The sequence below is a fragment of the Xenopus laevis genome, chromosome 1S (assembly GCF_017654675.1).
Source record: "Xenopus laevis strain J_2021 chromosome 1S, Xenopus_laevis_v10.1, whole genome shotgun sequence".
In the NCBI taxonomy this organism is placed as follows: Eukaryota; Metazoa; Chordata; class Amphibia; order Anura; family Pipidae; genus Xenopus; species Xenopus laevis.
Window position 1 is genome coordinate 164,604,165 of NC_054372.1, and position 24,898 is coordinate 164,629,062.

Here is a 24,898-nt window from a genome sequence, read left to right on the forward strand (position 1 = left end):
TTAATGGGTGCCAATCTCCTTTCAATGCAGTGGCCCAGCTTAGGAGGAAGGAGAACCATACAGGTGAGTCTGATTTACCATCATTTGTTGATTTTATCTACAATAAGTTGCTTATTGTTTAGGGAAAAGTTGTAATGTCGGTATTGCAGTGTCCACTTAGGTAAGCATGAATGTAAGCAGCGTTGTTTCTTGACTATTCTCACTATTCAATTAAATTTAAAAAAAAACACCTTTTGTAGCAAAACATTAGCCTAATTGCAAGCCCTTAAAATACTAAATGCACTCTTAGATAACTGGCTTGATGTAGAAAGCATTGTTAGTATCACCCATGTTCTTTTGCAATTAGATAAGGTTGAAGGACATCATCTTTGTGTGATTACAAAAGGCCGGCCTGGTGGTGTCCATATTCTCATTGTTAGGATAAAGAACACTCTGAGGTCAGACTGCATTAAAGTATTTCTTGCTTAAATTGTATCTGATCTGTGGTTGTATTAGCGATTAAAGACACTGCCATAAACTATAGAATAGATACACATGGCCAAAATGCAAATAATTAAATGACATGTTACGCAAGTTTTGTTGTCTGCAAAATTCAAGAAATATGGTGTTGCTATATATATATACTGCATTATAATTCTCCTGTTCCAAATGTTACTTTTTACTAATTCATTCAGCTAGCAAAGTATGTATGCCAAAAACCTGGGTTATATTTGTCTTAATCAAAACCAGCTGCTTTAATCAAATTGTCATGATTGTTCTTCTTGGCATTTATCATATGTGAAATCCTTGTCAACCATGTACAATTTTAGAACAATTTGTCATCAGCCTGGAAGGGTTATGGGCGGGATGCAAACTAAGATTCACAGTTAAGTAATCCCAGATGACAAACATTAGCCTAAAATAATCTAATTATACACATTACCCAAAATAACTGTAGGTTCATCCATTTCATCACGATCCTTAAAAAAAGAGACAAGCAAAATTGACTCTACTTCATACTAGAAGAGCTTCTGTACGTTTCATGGCCACTGTACATGGATACTCATTTACTACTAGCAGGTGTAATGGTGTACCAAAGGGTTCTTGCAGCTGGCCCCAATGCCCCCATTTTGCCTATCAATGTGAATAAGGTGAAAGAGATGTTAAGTGGCCTAGAACTTGACTCGTAGGGGGTTATTTACTAATACTCGACTTTTTTCATTTTATTTAAAAAAAAAAAAAAATTCAACCAAACTGCCAAACTCGAAAGTCTTAATTTACCAATAATTATTCTTGATAAAACCAAACTGGAGCATCAATACGAATAGTGCGACTTTTTTGAACTGTCCTTTCGAAAACTAGAATGTTTTAACCATGTAACTTTACAGTATGACCAAGGTTTATATAGGAGTGCCATGGTTCCCATTTGCATAGCATGAAACAGATAAACCATTGTGATGAAAACAAATTGGCAGGCAATGATTTTAGTACTTACCGTATATACTCGAGTATAAGCCGATCCGAGTATAAGCCGAGGTACCTAATTTTACCTACGAAAACTGGGAAAACTTATTGACTCTAGTATAAGCCTAGACACAACTACAGCCCTGTCTCCCAGCAGCGCACATTCCGCCAAAGAGACCCCCCCAGCGATCAACCGGACTTCTTTGCAAAGTTGATGGTGACAGAGAATTGCCAAACGGATTACTGTGTGCATTGTCCCACTGTCCCACTACCATGTGCAGAGGGTGCTGTGTGATATTGCCATCACTGTTAATCTTTCGTATAACCAACAGAGGGTGCTGTGTGATATTGCCATCACTGTTAATCCTTCATATAACCAACAGAGGGCGCACTATTATTCTTTCATATAACCAACAGAGGGTGCTGTGTGATATTGCAGTCACTGTTATTCTTTCATATAACCAACAGAGGGCGCTGTGTGATATTGCAGTCACTGTTATTCTTTCATATAACCAACAGAGGGTGCTGTGTGATATTGCAGTCACTGTTATTCTTTCATATAACCAACAGATGGCGCTGTGTGATATTGCAGTCACTGTTAATCTTTCATATAACCAACAGATGGCGCTGTGTGATACTGCAGTCACTGTTATTCTTTCATATAACCAACAGAGGGTGCACTGTTATTCTTTGATATAACCAACAGATGGCGCTGTGTGATATTGCAGTCACTGTTATTCTTTGATATAACCAACAGAGGGCGCACTGTTATTCTTTCATATAACCAACAGAGGGTGCTGTGTGATATTGAAGTCACTGTTATTCTTTCATATAACCAACAGAGGGTGCTGTGTGATATTGCAGTCACTGTTAATCTTTCATATAACCAACAGATGGCGCTGTGTGATATTGCAGTCACTGTTAATCTTTCATATAACCAACAGATGGCGCTGTGTGATACTGCAGTCACTGTTATTCTTTCATATAACCAACAGAGGGTGCACTGTTATTCTTTGATATAACCAACAGAGGGTGCTGTGTGATATTGAAGTCACTGTTATTCTTTGATATAACCAACAGATGGCGCTGTGTGATACTGCAGTCACTGTTATTCTTTCATATAACCAACAGAGGGTGCACTGTTATTCTTTGATATAACCAACAGATGGCGCTGTGTGATATTGCAGTCACTGTTATTCTTTGATATAACCAACAGAGGGTGCACTGTTATTCTTTGATATAACCAACAGAGGGCGCTGTGTGATATTGCAGTCACTGTTATTCTTTGATATAACCAACAGAGAGCACACTGTTATTCTTTCATATAACCAACAGAGGGCATTGTGGGATATTGCAGTCTCTCCCCAAGTGTACTGTTGGTATAGGAATGATTAAAAGTGACTGCAATCTCAGCTACTGCCCGCTGACCCGAGGTAGACTTTTTCAGCTCATTTTGGATGCTGAAAAACTCGGCTTATACTCGGGTATATACGGTAAGGGAAAATAAACAGAGGTAAATTGTGTCTGTGACTGAGATTTATTCTCAGTTTTTGGTATTACTGGTGCGTTAACCTCCATACCAGTCTTCAAGGTGAAGTGATCTAACATATCAAATCCATTTTAGTGGATTAGTTGTAAGTTGGAATCCTATCCTACATGTACCTACACTGTTACTGTTCTTGGCTTCTTCACCTAGTAGAATGTTACTGTTTCTTTTATTATTTTTAAATAAATAACATCTGAATAAAGATACAATAACTGTTTTAATTATATGTAATGTATTCCAGATTCTGTCCAAATATGGCTGGAAGTGAACATTTCATGGCAAGGAATCTCTGTCTCTTTTCAGGGAAAATCTGGAGAGCATTGCTCACAGTGTGAAGGCTAATTGGCAAGCATTGCAGAGGCAGCTGTACAAATGACAGTTTTTATTTCTTCCATGTGTACTCAAAACCACATATGGCACAAAGACCTCCCGATTCCCTCTCTCCATTAGCCAGATTTGGTTTGCAAATATTATGGGGATTTATTTATCAAAGGTCGAATTTTGAAGTTATGTGATTTTTTTTTTAACTCTAATAAATTCAAATATACTCCCAACTTCGTGCAAACGCTCTCCAGCGGAGTTCACAGGCACAATCTTCAGCCACTTTGGTAATCTTCAGAATGAGACCGGTGCTTCTGCAATTTTTGTGAGTTTTGTCGCATGCGCAGTTGTTGTGAAACAGAAATTTGCTCCAAATGCGCATGCGTCGCTACGCCAGTCTCATTCCGAAGATTATCGAAGTGGCTGAAGATGGTTCCCGTGAATCTGTACAGAGGGGTAGCAGCTAGGCTGGGGGGAGGAGGGATCTATTTAGGGTAGGGGGGTTAGGAGTTTTTTAACTTTAGGGTTTAGTTCTCCTTAAGAATGCACGTTGCCCCAGGGGATTACAATGGTTTATTACATAAAAAACATGGCTCTACCTTCTTCTGAAGCAATGGTTAACTTGGGATTACATTTTTTCCATCGCTGACAAAGGCAGGTCCGAACTGGGTAACAAATAAAGCTCTCAGGGTCTGGTACCTAACAACAAAGTCTACCACACAATCACCACCCAATTTAGTTCTTAAAAGATTGGACCAACATTATTTATGTATATTTTAAAAGACTGGGATGAGCCCATCGCTTTTATGCACTTTACCAAATGCGATTCACTAAAAATTCATTGTTCATTGTATGGGATCCAGATCCTATGGTGTCCTAGATCTATGAAAGTAAAATGAATTTTACTATGTTTGGCTACAATTTGATATTTAAATAAAATGTGCTGACAAACTAACATATCCATTCTGGAACTTGAATAATTCCAAACATTTTAGAATTTAAATTCCAAAATGTAAATGCCTACCCTAATTATTTCAGGCTTTCTGCTGTTAATGTAAACACTTTTTGTATGGGTCTTATACCAGAACCCCTTCACACAGATTGGAGTTCTATTTTATGTATGTGTTGCTCTGTATCTCTGCATGAAATTGTTGCATTCAATTGAGTGTTCAAATGAGTGTTAAACAAGTAGCAACCGTTAGGGTAGGACTACACGGACGTTTTCTGTGTGATCCGACGCACTGCGACAAAACATCACATGCGAAGAAAATAAGGTTAGTGAATGCATTGTCGGATGAAGTCGCAGTGTTGATCCAACCCGACACGACTGTTGGATGCAGACACTGCAGGCTGCGTCTGCATCTGACAGTCGTGTCGCGTCGGATCAACACTGCGACCTAATCCGACATTTATACAGTATCTCCTTTTTATATATATTACCTTTTTTCCATTGCATGTGATTTGATGCTGGCGTTTTGTCGCAGCGTGGCGGATCGCACCAAAAACGTCCATGTAGTCCTACCCTTAATGAACAAGTAAGGTCATAAATACGCATCTTAGTGAATTTGTGTAGTTATGTCCATTCGCCTGGCGATAGAGTGTGAAGTAGCGCTACAGTCTATCTCCTTCACTAGCGAATTTACACCAGTGCCCATTAGTAAATCGGCGAAGTCCTGAAATAACGTCACACTGGCCAATTGTCGCCAGCGTTAGTCACTTCGTAGATTATGTTCAACAAAAACATTTTCTGTACTCACTATCATCAGCGAGTATCTCCTCACTCTGGATACTCACAGTGGAATCTCAGGTACGGTATTTCTTCTGTCAGTGTAAATTCAGGGGTATGACTCACTGGGGCTCATTTATCAACACTGGGTAAATTTACCTGTGGGCAGTAACCCATCCCTTGTGTAACAACATATGGCCCCCACTCGACTTTCATTAAGAAGGTAATCAATAAACACTGGCCAATATTACAGAATGACAAAATATATGGCAAATTGTTTATTGAAAACCCGCTTTTCTCATACCGAAGAGGTAAAAGCATAGGTGATCATCTTACTAAAACAGATGTGAGGATTCATAAACCCAAAAAAACTATTTCTGAAAGGGTGGGCACCTTCCCCTGCTATAACTTTGGGCATTGTAGTGGAATTATAAAAGGTAACGTGTGTACCCATCCAAGAGAGGGATCCCCATTGAACTAAAAGATTTTGCTACCTGCAATACGGAAGGGGTAATTTACCTGTTAAAATGCCCATGTGGGCTTGGTTATGTGGGCCAAACCTCAAGGGCATGCAGGATTAGACTAAATGAGCACAAAAGCGTGATCAGAAATTTTAAATCTGAAATAAAAGAGAGTGACTCAAAAAAAAGTAAACAGAAAGAGAAAGTCAAAAAAGAAACGCTATTAGCAAAACACTTTTACACACAAAAGCATACAGTGTCGCAAATAAGGTGGCAAATTATTGAGAAAATTGTGGTACTGCAAGGCAACGAAATGAAGCTGGCCCTTCTCAAAAGGGAAGCGTTCTGGATGTGGAAACTTGAGACCGTACAACCTAAGGGCCTAAATGAGAATTTTAGCTTGACTTGTTTTTTATAAATAACTTTTCCACTTTGATTGACACATTGTTTCTTTTTTCACATATAATGTTTGCCAGTGGGAATAATGAATGATAGAGGTAATGGTAAAACTCCCGCTGGTCGTAAGTAGTTAAGCCTAATATTTGGTAACCAAGTGTGTTAATATATAGTAACCAAATTGGGATAGAATGGTTCAAATATGCATTTATGCTTGTTTTTGTATGTGAAACTGGACTTTGGACAATAATACCAGGACATGGACTTTGAGTGTCAAGCCTCACTTTGGAACACCCTGGTGGACTATGGGAAATTGGGCGGGACTCTATGTATCCCTATGCTTTAAAAATGTTTGTAGCACAAATGTTTGTATCCTGACGAAGGGAGGGTTAATCCCCCCTTCGTTGATGCACAGGTGGTCACTTTAAATAAAAGGGGTAAGCTCCCCACCTGCAACATACATGGTGTTGTGCTATTCTCTTAAATCTTCTACACAGTAACCCATAGCAACCAATCAGTGCTTTGCTTTTTCCAAGTAGCTGCAAGTAGAACAATGAATGCAACAAATTTGTCCAGTGTTGATAAATGACCCCCACTATGTGTATTAATATCAAATTAAGGTCACTATATTGGTGCCCATCACTGCAATACTGATCCCACTACCACCCCTATTTGTAGTTTTGTTTGCTCACTCTATGTAGCCTCACTATGGGGCAAATTTACAAAAGGGCGAAGTGACTAACGCTGGCGACAATTTGCCAGTGTGACATCATTTCAGGACTTCGCCGATTTACTAATGGGCACTGGTGTAAATTCGCTAGTGAAGGAGATAGACTGTAGTGCTACTTCACACTCTAACCCCAGGCGAATGGACGTAACTACACAAATTCACTAAGATGCGGATTTTACTGAACGTTACCTCTTGCGCCAGACTTGCCTTCATCACCTCAGACCAGGCAAAGTGCAATAGATAGCCTGAAAAAGAGCGTCATTTTTTTTGGCGGTAACTGGCTTCCCCCCTACATTTCCTAACATATGGCACATAAACTATACACTGGGCTCATGTGTAGGGCATTTTAACAACTTTATTTTATTAAGATTTCCTGGGCTTGTGTAGTGTAATGTATTTGTTGCAACATATACGTCCATTTAACTTTAGCTTCCCGCCGTATGCAAATATAGCAACACTAGTGCAACGTCGCTTCGCTTGGTGCAGTAACGCTAGTGCAACTTCGCCAGCGTTCGGCGCCCTGGACGCAATTTAGGATTTTAGTGAATTCGCATTGCCTGGTGACTGTACGCCTGGCGAAGTGTTGCTCTGTGAGCAAAGCCATCGCTGGCGAATTTCGGAGGTTAGTGAATTTGCCCCTATGTCTTATCCCTGCAGCTATACAACTAACATCTTATAACACTGGTTAGTACCCCCTTCCCTAGATTCCAAAAGAATGACCGCTGTGTCCATTAAACTACCCACATTACATGGAGTTATCCCTAGCCTGCATAAATAGAATGTACATGCTCATTCCTGCAGGAAAGGTAACAGTAAAGTTACTACAAATGATGATCATTTGATTATTTTGTACAGACCTAGAACTACAGTATATTTACAGAGCCATCTCATTTAGCTTTATAATAAATGATTGACTTAAAACCTTCTCCCCTTTTCACGAGTACGTTTTCATTTTATTAAGGGTACATAGAAGAAAAAAGGGTTTAACTGTGACCTTTTGCAAAAAATAAAAAAAGGCATAAATAATTTGAAATAAACCTCTTTATTGTCTGGGCTCTCTATTTAGCAGTTTCAGCATTACTGAAAATGAATGTGAGTAAACAAATATGTGGTTTTAATTCAATGCACATAACCTTGTTGGAAGTGCAAATGGAAAGTACTGTAACAGGAAGGTTGAGGAGAGAAATTACTTTCCAGACAGAAAATGTAACAAGAATTATTTTTAGAGGAATTCGGATCAATAGAATAAACATCAAGGTGATCTAAATCTGGAGGGTCATTTTACTATACTCTTTTAATTTATACAGTAAGTACTTTATTTCCTGTGCTGAGCGGCTATCTGATAAAGTGAACTAAGGTAAAATGTCACGTTAGATTTTGTCGTTTCTTTAACGATACGAGTAGTGTTCTACAGTCAGTAGGCCTTGGAGTATATTTTACCTTTTTTATTTGTCCATTCTTCAAAGCCCTTTCTTTCCTTCAAATCAGATCATTCAGTCATTATGGCAGATCATGGTAGAGACGTTGTCAAGGGCTAAGTGCACTGTTGACATGTTTACATGCTGACTCCAGGGAAAACCTTCTGAGCAGTGCGTTGGTACTACAGGTCAGGGCACTGAAAGACAGAAAAATACTATCTTAGAAATGTTCTGTCTGCTGCACAGCCATTAAAGGAGCAATCAGAGGACCAAACCACTCAGAGCACATATAGATTGTCAATGTAGTTATTGGTCCCAAGTGTTAGGTGTTATAGACTTTTGACATATATATAGTTTGTAGCCGCTACATATATTAGTAGCTGCTACATATAGCTAGCTAGAAATTGGTCGTAAAACAAAACAATGAAGCCTATTTCTAGCTTCTAATAAAGTATTGGTCTATGGGGGATGCAGTTGATGCTGAACAAATCTACACCTTAGGGTAGAATAGAATTTGACTGCTCAAAGCAGCTGAACACATTAGGGGCATTTTTCCATCTTTGCAGTTACTGGTCCTTTAAAACTATGGCTATGGCTGCTGCGGTTTCTGGAGACTAAGGAAAAATAATATGGGCAGCATCTGGAGCTCACGAGCAAATAATACACTGGCATAAATAAGTTGGATCAAATAATAAGGGGGATCAGCTGTCAGTTGCTAATTCAAATTATGGGTTTGATAAGAAAACAAATAGCTCCTTTGTACATTTGACAAACTGCTTTATCCTTATTAACACATCTATGTAACGGCTGCATAATGAATATACATGGGGAATTATTTTCAGAGGCATGTGACAGTCACTTATATGAGGAGACAGGAGGGGTGGGGGCAGCATAAGAAAAGGTTTGTGTTTTTCACTAACAATTACTTGGGTAAGGCCCAAACTACACAGGGTCCTGAAAATCATGGAAAAGGGGTTTTTATACTAATTTTACCAGTTAGTCTCAATTTTAGGGAAGACAAATACATGTACAAGTACATACTGTATAAGAACCATGAGACAACTGTTAAATGTCAAGTATATAGAGATGTTTGAAAAAAGTGGAAAAGTAATTTTGATCCTAATAATACATGCAGGAATAGACAGAAGCAGGATAGATATTCAAAAGACATTTCCTAAAAAAATGACCGAATTACAGAATTTCCTAAAAATCACTGAACGATAGAATGATCCTACTCTGTGCATCAGGGTTAGAGAATTAATTCCTAAAAATGTTTTCCTTTTTCTTTGTAATAATAAAATTGTAGACCAAAATAGAGGGGCACACTCCCATAGCTTAAATAGTAACATACAGTTTACTAGACCAAATATATTGCATTTACAAATATCATTGGAAAAAAATTATTTAATCAGACCCCAAGGGCTGGGATTTTAACAATTAGGGAAAGATTTATCAAAGGTCGAATTTCGAGGTGATGGGAGTTTTTTTTTAACTCCCATCAACTCAAAATTAAAATAAAAATAGACCAACCAAAATGTATTTAAAAAAAAAATTTAATTTTTTAACTTCGAGTGAATAGTCCGTATACGATTGTTCGAATCGAATTCGGATCGTATTCGATCAAATTGGATTCAAAGTATTTTAAAAAAATAAGTCCACCAGATGACTCCAAATGGGTTCTAGGAGGTCCCCCATAGGCTAAAACAGCAATTCAGCCGGTTATGATGGCGAATAGTTGAAGTTGAATTTTTAAAAAAACAGTACATGATAAATTTTGATATTCAAATTTTCAATTTTTTTTCAAATTCAAATTAAATTTGGTCTATTCCCTAATCGAAGTACACTAAAATTAGCTAAAAATTTGAATTTAAAAATTAGATTTTTCAAGTTGATCCTTGATAAATCTGCCCCTTAATATTTAAAATGTTTTTTTTAGTAGTGGTGATCCAAATAATGGAAATACTGTGAAGTGGCATGAGAGGCTGGAGTTCTCCTTAGAATTTCACATATCTGACACACTGCAGCTCAAATGGAATAAAAGTTATGTGGCATAATGAAAGCATAATTGGTTTTTAATTGAACTTATCCAGGCCATATACAGTAGAATTTATTTTTAATCTGGACCAGTATCCCTTTTAGTGTAATTTAATTTGTATGCAGGTTTTAATTGCCTTGTTTTTCATACAAAATGCAGGTATTAAGTAAACTTACTGATTGTTTTCTTTCTATGATATCACTTTTAGACACAACAGATGTCACTGATTTTATATAGAGCTTTGGAACCATTACATAAAGCAAGTCATGTGTGTCTCAAAAGAGGATTTGTTTAGAGCTCAATATTTTCTTTTCTTCTTCTTAGAGATAATAGAACTCGATTTAAACCACACACATTTTACAACTTTAATAAGCAAAGCACACAATATATGTATCTCCACTGAAATAAATGGTCATTACAAAACTCTGTAGGTGCTAAGTAAGGTCATCTTGTACAGTCTTTGTATTTTGAAGGCATATATTTACTACATGTCTCCCAAAAGTTTGCAGCAAAAGTCAGTCAGTAAAGCGCCAGTCATCACTACATGAATTATCTTTACAGAGTGTAAATACATTTACAGTGGTTATTGCTGTCAAGCTTGACTCCCGTGTTCTGATTCTTGTTACCATAGATACATATGTGCCCATAGATTTCCAAATGTCTGTTATTAGGGATGTCGCGGACTGTTCGCCCGCAAACTAATTTGCGCGAACATCGGCTGTTCGCGTCCGCCGAATGTTCGCGAACGTCGTGCGACGTTCGCCAATTTGGGTTCGCCTTAGCTGGCGCTTATTTTTGACCTCTCACCCCAGACCAGCAGATACATGGCAGCCAATCAGGAAGCTCTCCCTCCTGGACCACCCCCACACCCCCTGGACCACTCCCCTTCCATATATAAACTGAAGCCCTGCAGCGTTTTTTCATTCTGCCTGTGTGTGCTTGGAAGAGCTAGTGTAGGGAGAGAGCTGTTTAGTGATTTGAGGGACAGTTGATAGTAACTTTGCTGGCTAGTAATCTACTTGATACTGCTCTGTATTGTAGGGACAGAACTCTGCAGGGATTTGAGGGACATTTTAGGTTAGGTAGCTTTGCTGGCTAGTAATCTACCTTCTACTGCAGTGCTCTGTATGTAGCTGCTGTGGGCAGCTGTCCTGCTGCTGATCTCTCATCTGCTGACTGCTGCCTGTAACCCAATAGTCCTTGTAAGGACTGCTTTTATTTTCTTTTTTGTTTTTTTTTCTTTGCTACTGTAAGAGCCCAGTGCTATTAGTCTAGCTGTGTTGGGGAGTGGGACTGGTGTGCTGCTCCTCCTAGTAGTTCACCACCACCAGCACCAACCAGAGTCAAAATTGTTACAAAGTATCTTATTTGCACCTGTTAGCTGTTCTGAGCTCTCTGCCAAAAGCTAATTAAGTTAGAAACTGTTTTTTTTCTGGCTGCTCAGTTCAGAGAAAAGAGGGACTGGTGTGCTGCTCCTCCTAGTAGTTCACCACTACCAGCACCAACCAGAGTCAAAATTGTTACAAAGTATCTTATTTGCACCTGTTAGCTGTTCTGAGCTCTCTGCCAAAAGCTAATTAAGTTAGAAACTGTTTTTTTTCTGGCTGTTCAGTGCAGAGAAAAGAGGGACTTTCCAGTACAAAAGAGGGACAGGGGGTTGAGTGGTCAAAAGAGGGACAGTTGGGAGGTATGCAAGTGCCACCTAGCTGTGTGAGCTTTTTCACATTCTGTCTTAATAACAATAATAATTCCGTGTCCGTAAACATCACCTGAGTGATGTTTTTACAGCAGCAATAATATATTCCGTATCCACTACTGTATACGTTGCCCTTGCAGGCATTGTTTGCCCAGTCTTTAACCAAGTGCCACCTAGCTGTGTGAGCTTTTTCACATTCCGTGTCCAGAAACATCACCTGAGTGACGTAGTGTGATTTCTGCCCTTTACAGCACAAAACGCAGCACTGTGTCAACAATGTATTTTTCAGATACATTTTTGCCCTTGATCCCCCTCTGGCATGCCACTGTCCAGGTCGTTGCACCCTTTAAACAACTTTAAAATTATTTTTCTGGCCAGAAATGTCTTTTCTAGCTTTTAAAATTCGCCTTCCCATTGAAGTCTATGGGGTTCGCGACGTTTGCGAACCGTTCGCATTTTTGACGCAAGTTCGCGAATATGTTCGCGAACATTTTTTCCACCGTTCGCTACATCCCTCTCTGTTATATACTCATAGGTCTGCTAACTCCATCTGAGCAAGTTTGTGTATAGTTCTAGAGATTCCGCAGAAATACAAACAGTCCCTAGAAAGATGTCATGGAATATAGGGATAAGCTCCACTGTAACTTATTTATTGACAGTACAAGACTCTGATTCTCCAGGAAAGTATGGCATAATACTGAAAGGACATATTCTGTTAGGTGAGCTTGGTTCTATCTTCACGTTTCTGTGATGTCTGTCATGTTGCCATTTTTGTTCAGCTCGGATGTTTAATTCCCTTGCTTGCTATTTGCAATTCTAACAGGATCAGCACACAAAGTGTTATTTATTTAATAGATGGATACTGTAATATTTATGGTTCCCTATGAGAACTGTAATTCACTTGTCAGGCCATGAAATGGCAATGTATAGCATACAGTGACAACAAAAAAATATAAACCAATGCATTGTGGCTTGTTGTTCTTTTTAATATACTGTACATAGTTATAGAGACCTTACCAGAATCACAATTCCCAAGTTCCCAAAAAGTCACCAGTTACCATTACTACATATAATATTAAATACTTTGGTGCTCTGAAGCCATATCCAACAATCCAACCCCATACATAAAGGGCTTATTCATGGGATCTTTAACATACAGTGTTTTATACACTAACTAAGGATAGTGGAGTGAGAAAAAGCCTGCCCAAAAGGTTGGTTATGAAAGACTAGTATAATAACACATCTTTTCCATACCTAATAAATTATCTTAGGATTGTTGGTACAGGTATGGGACCTATTATCCAGAATGCTTGGGAACTGGGACTTTCTGGATAATGGATCTTTCTGTAATTTGGATCTTAAAACTATTAGAATCATGGAAACATTAAATAAACCCAATGATTATAGACTCTCTGGGAGAGTGAGATTGAGAGTACAGATAGTAGGAGCAGCTCTGTGCTCCATCAAGGATCTGTAGCAGTGAGTAGCTTCTCCTAGATTGCCTTTAGTGAAGGGACCACAGTGGATAGGGTGTCAGGCTTAGACCCCTTCTCCCTGACCATTCCGCTGGGTGCTATCCGGACCACTTTAAGTTACATCTGCCTAGAGGTCTGCCTTACTACTTGACTACATCTTTATGGGAGTCACATTCCTAGTTGACTCATCTGCCTGTCCTAGTGTGCTGGTACTTCAAATACTGCATGTGCCTCATTACTGTAAGTAACCCTGTGGGTCATTTGTCTTGGACAAATAAACTGTTACTCCTTTATTTTCACAACAAGAACCTCCTGGCATCCATTCTTTTCTATTTTTATTGCACAGTAGCCTGTGGAAGTTGTAGTCACACTACACCACACCTAGAATATTCCACTTAGCGAAAGCCCTTCCTTAAGTGTTAGAGTCACATGTAAGCCATGCTCTAAGCACTAGCTCAACATTAACCCCGTTTGGTCTGCCTAGCCCAAGTTAGTGTTACAAACCTTTTTCTCACTGAATTGAATGTGGCCCTTTATGTTATCCAGGATGCATATCTGGGACAACCTCCAGTAACCTACCTCTTGGATGGAACATCTTAATTTAGTCAAGTGTCCTTTCCGTAGTAGTCCATTTAAATACAGTTGTGGTAAGGAGCAGTGTTTTCTGGTAATATCTGTCAAAATATTTAATGGATCAGTTTACCTTTAATGCAATTTGTAATATAAGAAATCATATGATCATCATACCACAGATCCCTGTTCCACTACAACCAACATCTTATCAAAGTAAACACACGTTACCATTCAGGTATGAAATGCTTTAGGTGTGTTTAATTGATGGATCGATAAAATAATCTGTTCAGTCTCCGTTTACTGTATATGGAGTGGTGCCAGCACAATACTGTGTTCTAGTGCAATAATATGTATTCTCCAGCTATTAATGGCCATGTGGATGCTCTCCTTTGGATGCCAATGTCAAGTTGAATGTTCTAGTCTAGAAGTTGTACCCTAGCAACATTTTTGGACCCAAGGGTTAATGAAGAGAGAATGAAACATCACTGCCACTAAAGCAATGCATCTTCCTGTTTTTTTATTCCACTACACAAAGGACATAAAACCCAATATATTCAAATAAAAATATGAAATGCTATTTGCATCTGAGACAGATTGCTGCATATGGGCCATACCATATAGTCAAAAACACAAATTGGTTCCTCTGAGATACCAACATGGTCAGGATGAAGAACTACACCATTCTAGATTTTGAGTTTAACATAAATTCAGGTATATTTTTCATAACATTTACATAATGAGAGTTTTATTGAATATCTTTCATAAGGGAATTTTGAACTGCAGTAAGTGTGGACTATTTTATTGAAATGATATGATATCAAAAAGGTCCTTCATAAATACTTTTTTATAAATTATTTTACTATGATTTTATACGGCACCTTATAAAATGCATTCATTAAAGGGATTTTGTCATGATTTTTATGATGTATTTTTTATCTCTAAATTACACTGTTTACACTGCAAATAATTCACTCTACAATATAACATTTCATTCCTGAACCAGCAAGTTTATTTTTTTTTTAGTTGTAATATTGGTGTGTAGACAGCCGTCTCAGGTCATTTTGCCTGGTCATGTGCTTTCAGAGAGAGCCAGCGCTTTAGGATCAAACTGCTTTCTGATAGGCTGTTGTTTCTCCTACTCAATATAACTGAATGTGTCACTGTGGGACCTGGATTTTACTATTGAGTGCTGTTCTTAGATCTACCAGGGAGCTGTTATTTTGTTACCTTCCCATTGTTCTGATGATGGGCTGCTGGGGAGGGGGAAAGGGAGGGGGTGATATCACTCCAACTTGCAGTACAGCAGTAAATAGTGACTGAAGTTTATCATAGCACAAGTCACATGACTTGGGTAGTTGGGAAACTGACAATATGTCTAGCCCCATGTCAGATTTCACAACTAAATATAAAAAAATGTGCTCTTTTGAGAAATGGATTTCAGTGCAGAATTCTGCTGGAGCAGCACTATTAACTGATGCATTTCGGAAAAAAAAACGAATTTTCCCATGACAGTATCCCCTTTAAGTTTGAGATATTACTGAATATGTGTGGGTGAGCAGAGCTTTCAGATTTCTTAGCACCTTATTATGTTGCTGTTGTTATATGGATTATAGTTTTTATAGCTTTACTTTATCTCTGCACATTCACTAAATGCTTCCTCAGATCTGTGATGTGAATTATTCATCTAATGTATTTATTTGTGTAGATAAACATGAACCAGTTGAGGTCTTTAAAAGTTCACTGCTTGGTGAATAATGGAAGCGCTCACAATAATATGTGCTGCAATGAGTTTTAAATATGCAATAGTAGTGACATGAATCTAATTTAAAGCACCACTGCAGGATCCCCAAATGGCTTTTTATTTATGAAATAATTATGTCTGGCTTGCTCAGTTTTCCAGCTGAAGTAATCTAAAAGGGTCAGATCTGTTCCCAGGGAATCTAATTATAGTTCAAAAGATCTTACATTGCTTTAGCTTACATACAACTAAAAAAGTCAGATGTAAATGTTTCCAATTGATAAGAAAATGACAAAATCAGTGAAACAGCTGTACATTCAAGTACTTACCATTAAGCTTAAAGGGGTTGTTCACCTTTAAAGGATAAGAAAAACTTTAAAATATGTGAATGTAAAATTGAAGAGAGTGAAATTCTAAGCACTTTGTAATGTACATTCATTATTTATGCTTTTTTCATTCCAAGATATTAAGGGATACATGTAATGTTCATATAAATGAATTTTTTTTACAACAGCGCCACCTACTGGTCAATTTCCCACCAGTCTGACCACCAAGTAGTCAAGGAAGTTGTCATGCTGCTCTGATGTTCTTATGCTTAGGAAAGATTTGAGATTTCTATTTTATTGCTAAACAGAAGAACATTAGAGCAGGCTCTAATGAAAATGAATATTAGAGGGCCTGAACAGCAAGATGAGTAATAAAAAGTAGCAACAACAATATTTGGGATCAGTGGTCCCCCTCTTGAAAGCTGGAAACAGTCAGAAAAAAAGTATATCATTAAAAAACGATTAAAAAAAATTAAAAAAAACAAAGGGCAATTGAAATACTTACATTAGGCCGATATACTAACATTAGTATCTAAAAGCTGTCGAGGTCATATAGAAGTCAATGGGATTTGTGTTTATTTTTCAAATGTAAAATCTTTCTTTAATTTGCGATTTTAGAGGTTTTGGGTTTTTCCCTTTTGCACAAACAATTTAAGAATTTTGAGGTATATTCTGTTAGGTCTACTATATGTGTCCTCAGGCATAGTTATAAATAATATATGTTTGCCACTATGAAGTAATTTTAAAGTGCCAGAAAATCGTAATAAAAACTGGAATGTTGTTTTTCATTATAGTACCAGTATATTGGCAAAGGCCGACATATCTGTGTTTTGAGACCAATATTTTATACACAGGACAGGATGAAAATTAATATAAAGTCTGATCTTATGCAGGTATTTTTCGGTATTGTTCACTGTAAAAAAAACTGGGTAAATAGATAGGCTGTGCAAAATAAAAAATGTTTCTAATATAGTTAGTTAGCCAAAATGTAATGTATAAAGGCTGGAGTGACTGGATGTCTAACATAATAGCCAGAACACTACTTCCTGCTTTGCAGCTCTCTTGGTTTTCACTGATTGGTTACCAGGCAGTAACCAATCAGAGACTTGAGGGGGGGGGCACATGGGTCATAACTGTTGCTTTTGAATCTGAGCTGCATGCTAAGGATCAATTGCAAACTCATTGAACAGTTATGACCCATGTGGCCCCCCTTCAAGTCACTGACTAACTCAGAGTTATAGAGCTGAAAAGCAGAAAGTAGTGTTCTGTTATGTTAGACATCCAGTCACTCCAGCCTTTATACATTACATCTATTTACCCAGTTTTCATTTTTACACTGTTCCTTTGGCAGATAATTCTAGTTACTAAACTGGTCTAAAGAAGTGAGATTTTGGAGGTACGGTTTTTAAAAATATATTTTGTTCCAACTTTGTCCCTAACAAAAGCAGTGCTTGTTGTTTCATGCCCTACTTTGTGATACAAAATGTGGTTATAGCCTACTCAGGCCCGGATTTGTGGAAAGGCCACCTAGGCCCGGGCCTAGGGCGGCAGGATTTTAGGGGGGCGGCATGCTGCCCAACCACACCCACATTGGTTCAATAACACTGGGGATGCGCTGGAGATACAATAATTTTTTAAATCCCCATTGCTCCAGTCCAGATGATGAAAATTTGCACGAATAAAGGGGAGGTGACAGGGGCGACAAACGGCATTGGGCCTAGGGGCGCCCATTATGTAAATCCGGCCCTGAGCCTACTTACCATATACCTTGGCTGTGAAAACCATACTTCTGTGGTTTCAAAATATTTATGGCAACAAACAAGTTTCCCCCCAAAATATAGCACAACTGACCACCATGAAGAAACACATTGGTATTCACCACAAATCACAACCTTGTGCCCCACTTCCTATGCTCTCCTTAGGTGGATAACACCACTGCTTGGGAAAATAATTTTTTTTTAAATCAATTTTAAAAAAACAAACGTGTTGTAAATGGAGAGGGAACATGGGACTTTAAGCCACATTAGGGGGCAGATTTATCAAGGGTCAAAGTGAATTCGAGGGAATTTTTGAAGTAAAAAAATGCAAAATTCAAAGTAAGTTTTTGGATACTTTGACCATTGAATAGGATACTACAATTTCGAATTTACTTTGACTTCGATTCGAAGTAAAAAATCGTTAGAATATTCGACCATTCAATAATCAAAGTACTGTCTCTTTGACTTAAACCTGCCGAAGTGCTATGTTAGCCTATCCCACATCGAAGTAAAATTGTTCAATCGTATGCTAAAATCGTTCGATCGAACGATTTTACTTCGATCGTTCGATGGCCAAATTCAGTAAAAAATACTTTGACTTCGATATTTGAAGGTGAAGTATTTCAATTAGATGGTTGAATTTCGAAGAATTTTTTACGACCCTTGATAAATCTGCCCCTAGATGTCTGTACTATATTTTCCTTGCTTTATACACACTCCTACCTTATGTACATTGTAATCTTATTGATGACTAGAATTCATAGTGATTGTTTTTTGGCTGTTTTTGTTTTTCAGACAGTGTTGCCTCTGAGCTTAACTCTTCTGAATAATGAAAAGTTCAGCATGTCAGCACAGCACAGCAAATACGTTTGCTCCCACTGTGCACAATTCATTTCATTCTATATAAATGTAATTAAATGCAAAAAGTTTAAATCAATTAAATCTAATTTTGCTGCTAGGAAATTCTATTACAGGGGCCAGGAGAAGTTAATATAATAGATGTTGCATAAACAATTTAAAACCAATAATGTAATTAAAAAATAATCATGTATCATCCTTACAATCTGATTAACAGTACATTGCAGTAATGTATTGAGATCAGCAAAACCAGAGATTTATAAAATGTATTTAATAATACTAATTCAATGAAATTTACTAAAGGGGGTTTCAATTTTCTACCTCGAAAGTCTTCCCATTTGCATATTTTATTCATTAGAAGGTACAGTATATGGTACATGGTTTTAATGTATTTAAATTAGCTAAATTTTGGAGAAGAAATTACATGATTCAGCAGTAACTGTATATATATGGGATGTGTTCTGCAGCTGAGTTCATTTAGTACAGGTTTGGAATCTGTTACTAAACCCATTATCTACAAAGCTCAGAATTATGCATTGACTCCGTTTTATCAAAATAATTCACATTTTCTAAAAACATTTTCTTTTTCTTTGTTAATAATAATAATACAGTACCTTGCACTTAAGCCAAACTAAGATATAATTAATCCTTATTGGAAGCAAAACCATCCTATTGGGTTTATTTTGGGGCCTATTTCTATAAAACTCTATTTTTTCTGGTCAAGTAAAGGAGAAAAAACTTGAATTTTAGAGAAAAAACAAAAGTTGAATGTTTCAAGATTTATTATCAAATTGAAAAAATCACACTATTCGAATCAATGCACAATTTTTGACTTTTTCTTACACTGAAATTTTTGGAGAAACTTAATGGTAAATTCAGAGGATTCAGGTTTGGGAGTTTGGTTGACATTTTTTTTTAATAAATATAGTAAATATAGTAAATATCCCCCTTAATATTTACATCATATTCTAGTAGACATACGTTATAAACATTATTGATGGGTGAATCTGTCCCATTTTGATTAAAATTGCGAAATAGTGAAAAATTTGCAAAACGCATTGAAGACAATGGGCATCAAAACTATTTTTATATATTTTGTTTTGGACTATTTTGTCCAAATGCATTAAAGTCAATGGGCGTCCGAATCATTTTGACGTGTGGCAATTTTTCTCAGCGTGGCAATTTTGACGTGCTACAAAATTTTTTTTGCTGCTGTAAAATTATGTTGCATTTTCACGAACTTATTTGCGAGCACCGAAATGCGGAAATTCGCAGTGAAACCATGCCTGGTGAATTTATTAATAATTCACCCTCGATATTCGACTGTCGAAGTAAAATCCTTCGACTTCGAATACCGAAGTCGAAGGATTTTGCGCTATTCCTATAATTGAACGACCGAAGGAATAATCGTTCGACTATCAAATTGTCGAATAGTCGAACGATTTTTAGTTCGTATTGTTCGATTCGAAGTTGAAGGTCGAAGTAGCCCATTCGATGGTTGAAGTAGCCATATTCGACCATTCGAAATTCAAACTATTTTTCCTCTATTCATTCACTCGAACTAAGTAAATGGGCCCCTAAGTCTAATAAAGGAAAGCCCCTCCACAATTTGGAGGAGAAAAGAAGTGAAGAAAGGTACAGTCACATGAACTAGCATACAAAAAGGTAACGAGTTTTATGGGGGGAGGAATTGAGCATGGGTTTTTTTTTTGCGTTTCCACCAGTATTTTGCAGAACTCACATCTCACATCTGTGGCATGATTTCCCATTAGCACCAACCATCTGCCATCGGCAACAATTGTAGTGCATTCAAGCAATATGCATTCACATTAACTTAAACACACACAAACACATACACACACATATATATGTATATATATAATACACAAAAGCCACGAATATCTTGTAAATTATATCTTTATAAACGGTGAGTTCTGATGTCATCAGTTATAAACGGTGAGTTCTGATGTCATTTATGTCACATGACTCACTGAAACTTGTGTATTATAATAAATAAAGTACCCCCAGTTGCAAAATATGAGGATATTAGAAGTTACCTCGGAGTTCTATGGTCATGAAACTCCTTGGTAACTTATAATATCCTTATATTTTACAAGAGGGGGTACTTTATTCACTATATATATTATGCTATATAAATAGATGATGATGATACCCCAAGGTGCCAGCACTCTCGAAAAATAGTTCACGTGCCCGGGTGCAAAAACCATTGACGTTTTGGCCACCACTTATCCTTCCTCTAAGTGACTTTGAGAAAGGCCTAAGTGGTGGCCAAAATGTCAGTTTCTAGCTCTAAAATAAAATAATTTTTACATTTTAAAAAAGACCTGTGAGTGCGGATCTCTGTGGAATTGGAATATATATATGTGTGTGTGTGTGTGTGTGTAACTTTGTTTTTACATGATCTTGGCCCAGATGATTTCTCTTTAAAGGAGAAGGAAAGCTATGTAGGCATTTTATTGCCAATAAAGCTCTAGAAGCTCTCTGTTTGTTTAGGATAGCAGCTGTAGTATTAGCTTGGTGTGACATCACTTCCTGCCTGAGTCTCCCTGCTCACTTATAGCTCTGGGCTCAGATTACAGCAGAGAAGGGGGGAGGAGCAAACTGAGCATGTTCACGCCCTGGGCAAGGAGGTTTATGCTGAAAACAGGAAGTCTGATACAGAAGCCCATGTGTACACAATAGAAGGAAAGAAATTCTGTGTTTCTTTTAAGGACTCAGAGCAGCATTACTTTGAGGGTTTACTGGTGTATTTAGATGGACCTTTCTGATAAGGCTTACTTAGTTTTAACCTTTCCTTCTCCTTTAACTAAGCCACAGCACAGAAATGTGCTATTCTCATTAGTTTACCCTACATATTACTTTATGAGATAATTACTTGTCATTTTATAATCCATAACAATGCCCTGTTTTGCCGACATTTTTATGTGAGAGATAAACAATTTATAAAGAAGATTAAAGACATCTACATTTTCACAAGATTTTCTTGACAGAAGAAATTGCTAGATCTTCAAACAAACTTCGTTATAGTTTTACACTAAAGGCTGCAATTGTCAGTTTGTCAGGTCTCATCCCAAAGCATCTGCAGGTAATTAGGTAAAATTGGTGAAATTATCTCAAATATAACTGAGAGTGATCTCATAGATTACAATCACTCCAGCAGAGCAACAGATTGAGAAAATTGGTCCTGAACAATTCTCTTCCTTTCCAAAACGTAGCAGGCAAGGTGTTCTCTTGATGAAAATTGTTCACATAGACTCTTATCATATGTGATTGATGGTATTTTAGTGAACATGAGAGATGAATTTAAGTAAATCATGCACAAAAAGTAGTGCAGATGCAGCATTCTATTTAAAAAATCCAGCTAAATCTTATGGCAGAGGCTTTTTGCATATAAGGAGAAACAGGTTCATCACCGAGTTTTTCCCCTCTCTTAATATAAACTCATTAGGGGTCATTTACAACCTCACGGGTGCCCAAGTGCAAGAACACCTACAGGTGCAACTGTATAACAGGATCACTTACTTTTTTACCTTTAAAAAAACTGTCCTGGCCATCTTGGATAAATGGATGGAGGTTACAATCCACTCATGATCAAGCAAAAGGTAGTGAGAGGAGGGCATGATTGGCCCCTACAGAGGATGCAGCCTGTCACGCTTCTTGAGGTAGTGGAAAGGTACTACTACGGTAGTAATCAGATATTTTCCAATGTACTTACAGTTTAAGGCTGGAACTAGTAGGAGACTGAGTAGGCAGCTGCCTAAAACCACAGCTGTGGTGCAATTAAAAAAGAAAATGATATGTAGTCTATGGGGGTTATTTATCAAGGTACAAATTTATCTCAATATCAGCTGCTACAAACTCCCATCTAACCCGCTCGGGTTTTTACTGCTTATTTATTATTACATTTTTCTGAAAATTTGCTTTGCAGGAAAAGCTCAGATTTTCACGATTTTTTCGTGAATTTTCCCCTGAAATCTCCTAATTTTTCTGAGTTTTCATCTGACTGTTCCGAAAACATCATGAAATTGCCCGAAACCCCCAACACAACCAAAAATCAATGGGACTGTTCCCATTGACTTTTATGCAACCTCGACAGGTTTGAGATGCCGTCTTTTTATATTTGGGCTTTTTAGCCCTCTGGGTTTAATAAATTCCGAAAAATTTGTGATTTTTTTTAAAAGTCCGATTTTATAAAAAAAAATCACAAATTTTTTGGATTACGGGGAATTTCGGGTATTCAGAGCTTAGTAAATAACCCCCTATGTATCCCTGCCCTGGCTTGCTCAAAGTTATGAAATGGGAGAGCAAGAGTGGTCTACAAGCTGCTGTTTCCGCATGCTATGTTGTGGTGGTGAGTGGGACATGGGGAAGACAAGTCGGAGCTGGGACTAGAGGTACTAGCTCTTGGTCCAGCACTGCTACTATACATTTACAAATATCAGACAGACTTACTGTATTGCACAATTTTTGTTTACATTAAACTGTTGGTAACCTGTTATGGATAAAGAACAGTTATAACTGAGAAATGTTGCCTTTCGGGGGCAAATGGTCAATAATGACCCAAAAAACTGAAATCATTATCTGGCCTGTTAATCCAGTATCTGTATAGCCCTAGTAAAATCTAAATACACGTAGGGGCAGATTTACATATGGTCGAATATCGAGGGTTAATTAACCCTCGATATTCGACTGCCGAATGTAAATCCTTTAACTTCGAATATCGAAGGCAAAGGATTTATCGCAAATAGTTCGATCGAACGAAAAATCGTTTAAATCCTTTGAATCGTTCGACTCGATCCATCGATCGAACAAACGATTTTTCTTCGACCATATAATTGCCAGGAAGCCTATGGGGACCTTCCCTATAGGCTAACATTGCACCTCGGTAGGTTTTAGGTGGCGAAGTAGGGGGGTTTAAGTTTTTCTTAAAGAGACAGTACTTCGACTATCGAATGGTTGAATATTCGAAGGATTTTTAGTTCGAAGTTGTAGTCAAGGTCGAAATAGCCAATTCGATGGTCGAAGTAGCCAAAAAAGCATTCGAAATTCTTAGTTTTTTTTATTCTATTCCTTCACTCGAGCTAAGTAAATGGGCCCCGTAATAATTCCAACATGAAAACATAAAACAAAAATACTAAAATTTTATGTCACAATAAATACCGTGTTGGTCTGCGAAAAGGGAAAAACAGTCAGTTTGCAGAAAGGGATAGAGGCATCAAAAACACACCAAGCAATAATGTGTCCCACTTTAAAGGGAAATGTTGGCACATATGAAATAACTGCCATGCTCCAGATAAACAATTAATATTTATATCATTTTGGAACAGCCATTTGAGCACAAGTAATGTCACAATTTTTCTACTAAAATGCTTATTACTAAAATTCTGCATAGTGTAAGACTAAACCAGCAAGAATATTCCAAGCCTAATGATTCCCAGTAAACCCACATGGGATACATTAATAATTTGCAGATTTTCTCTTCTGTAATACTGTGGGGCTTCGTAATTTGTACTTCACTAGAATTCTGCTTTAATTCTTTATGATTATGCATGTCTTTTACATAGTTACAATATTTGGACATGGGGGCAATAAAGTGCATATTTGCAAATATATTCATTTAAGTGCAATTTAAATTTGTGAAAATGTTTTTTTCGGAGTGAGTATACGGGTCCATTTTAGAGTTATATGAAATATATTACAGATGGAATAAAGGTTGCACACTTCCCTGATCTTTAATGTATGCTGATACTCATGGTTATGCATGCCTTCCTTATACAGACTGACATCCATATGCAATTTGAAGTATTTGTAAACTGAATGTAGGGCTGTAGGGCTTTCTCATTTGCACTTCAGTAGAATTTTAGACACATATCATTGGTCTTGTTAAATTCATTATGCTTATGCATTGAGTATTTTTAAAAAAATAAAAAATGCTATTTACATCTTATACATAGTTACAGTACGGGTACTTGGTTGGGCTTGAGGCAAAACACGGTTTATTTGAAATTTTAATACAATTTAAATTTCTGCCTATATTTTTTTCAGAGCCAGAGTGACAGTTCTGGGTCTTATGGAATAAAAATTGTATATTTACCTGACCTTTAAGGAATTCTCCCAATGATGATTGCAATTTGAAGCATTTCTTAAAACAATTATTAGAGTGTTAGCTCCCAGATGCACAGAAATCTGATAAAGTGCCACAATTGATTTCAATTAGCAATAAAGGTTCAATCGCCTTAATTTTGGACCAAAAGAACAATACACATAAGGGGGGCTATTTATTAAAACAAAATGTTTTCCCATTTTTTTAATAATAAAAATTTGACCTATCCACCATCTTTCTTAATTTACTAATAATTCGGATTGAAAATTGACTGT